Source organism: Capsicum annuum, unplaced genomic scaffold (assembly GCF_002878395.1).
Source record: "Capsicum annuum cultivar UCD-10X-F1 unplaced genomic scaffold, UCD10Xv1.1 ctg50594, whole genome shotgun sequence".
In the NCBI taxonomy this organism is placed as follows: domain Eukaryota; kingdom Viridiplantae; phylum Streptophyta; class Magnoliopsida; order Solanales; family Solanaceae; genus Capsicum; species Capsicum annuum.
Genome location: NW_025858475.1, coordinates 1 through 2,087, shown reverse-complemented (window position 1 = coordinate 2,087; position 2,087 = coordinate 1). Strand labels below are relative to the sequence as shown.

At 36.8% G+C, this 2,087-nt stretch overlaps 1 long non-coding RNA gene across 3 annotated transcripts; it reads left to right on the top strand.

Moving 5' to 3' along the window:
• Window positions 1–1,780, top strand: LOC124892784. Of its 3 annotated transcripts, XR_007050427.1 has the most exons (4): window positions 1–485; window positions 601–705; window positions 809–1,121; window positions 1,297–1,780. It is a non-coding gene; the product is annotated as an uncharacterized LOC124892784 (long non-coding RNA). The 3 variants fall into 3 exon arrangements; XR_007050426.1 differs by having other exon boundaries at window positions 7–485; window positions 601–1,121; XR_007050428.1 differs by having other exon boundaries at window positions 7–513; window positions 601–1,121.
• The last annotated feature ends 307 nt before the right edge of the window (window positions 1,781–2,087 follow it).

Genomic DNA, 2,087 nt, shown 5'->3' with positions numbered 1-2,087 from the left:
CTTTGTCAAGTTTATTATAAATACCTATTATTATCTCCATAAACACATACAAGAACTGCTAATGTGCTTCTTCAAGGAACAATAAAGTTGTTAATATTTGATTTGAAGATAGAAACATTTATCCTCTTAAAATACTTAAAATCATTTTTGTGGTTCCTTGTTTTGCTTTGTAGATTTCAGAAATGGAGATTGGCTTAGCAGTTGGTGGTGCATTTCTTAATGTTTTCTTTGATAGGCTTGCTCCTCGGGTTGAGCTGCTCAAGATGTTTCAGAAGAATAAGCATTATGATGGGAATGAAGCAAATTGAGGAATTATCTATTAGTGATTGCATCTCTCTTACCTCCTTGCCTATTAGCACTCTGCCGAGTACCTTGAAGACAATATGGATACGTCTTTGCCGGAAATTGAAATTGGAGGCACCAGACAGTAGTAAAAAAGACGAAAGGCTAACATCCCCAGACCCCTCTAGGTGGGAATATACTGGGTATGTCGTTGTTGTTCTTGTTTGAAAGGTTAACATCTGAAAGCATTAGAACAATGAATTACCTGGCTTCAAGTATTAGCGAGTTTTAAATCTTCCCTTCTTTTTTCTTGATCAGGATTTTGGTAACAATATGCTCTTAGCTCAATTGGTGAAAGGAAAATCGTGCTAACATTCTCCCTTGAAAGGACAAATCACCTCGACTGTGGTCTGCCATCAAACTGTAAGTGAAGAGAAGTGCTTCTCTTTTGTGTGGAATTTGACAGTATTTGATCAGAATATCTGGACTACAATTTTTTCTTTTTTTTGATAACTATGGTGTCTAGGCCAGCTTTCGCGCACCTCAACTATATCTACATGATACCTGGCACCTCCCAACATCAACAGATATCAACTAACTCTGTCCCCCAAGACTAGGGGGGACAGAGTGGAATAGGGGGGCTTCCTTGTTATTAAGGTGTCAAGACGCTCGAAGGTCACAAGTGGAAGCAACTGGTACTTTGATCATTCAATTGACTCCTTTCTGTCAGTTCGTGCTTGTTGTCATTCTGGCAAAAGCAGTGATGTAGGTCGGTTTTTCCTACTATTGGATTTTCAGATCGATTCTTCGCTGCAATCACTTTGATCCACCCAAATTCTGTAAGTTCGAACACCACATCAAAATTACTTCACTTGGAAGTCAATTAATGAGAATCCATTTTTGTAGGATACTTTTTTTAGCTATAGACACATGGGTTGGTCAGTAACTGTAATACCTTAAATGTCTAAAAGCTCTAATATTTCTTTTTAATTTGCTTGCTTGATATCTATGAAGCATGATTTTGCTGCACATGAAGCATAGAACTCTAATGGAACCCAAAGGTCACATGAGAAAAAAAGCTGTTTAATGGAACACACAAAAGAAGATATTGTTTTGACGATGCTCAACGATTATTTGGGAAGTGAAAAGATTCAAAGATCTCTGCTCAAGTCGAGAAGGGCAAGCTATTGAAGCTTTGAGTGGTACTTACTCTCTTGTTGGATGGTACATCAAGACTATGGATGTGATAACTTGTATTGTTGGCTTTTGGTTTTGGATTAGGCTCGCACGACTTTAAAATGTCGCCACAAGGGTCTAAGGCTTGCTTCTTTATATACTAGCAATCAATGTCTCTCGTGTGTTTTGTTTTGTTGACGTGACAATGGCTTTCTTGTTTTACCCCATCGTCAAATGGGTCTTCAAGAAACCTGATTTCCTCTATAATGTAATTACATATAGAATCAACTATGTCTTGAATATCAGAAATTTCAACAACAAACTCAACGTCAAGTCGAACTAGTTCTAGTTCATGCATATGGAAATATCCATCTGCTGCAACTGCACTTGTCCTCCTCCTCCTCCTCCTATTATCTCATTGATTAAATTTCAAACTTAGATTAGATTAATTTAATTTTTAAAAAATGAAAATATAGATATTCAAAAACTAGATGAAAAATACCATAGATCGAAATATTTCCTAATTTTTGTAATCATTTTTCGCTATAGGTAGTAACAAAATGGCCTTAAAGTCAGTGGCGCAGTCAGAAATTTGACGAAAAATGTGCCAAATTAGCTCAAGAATCCAA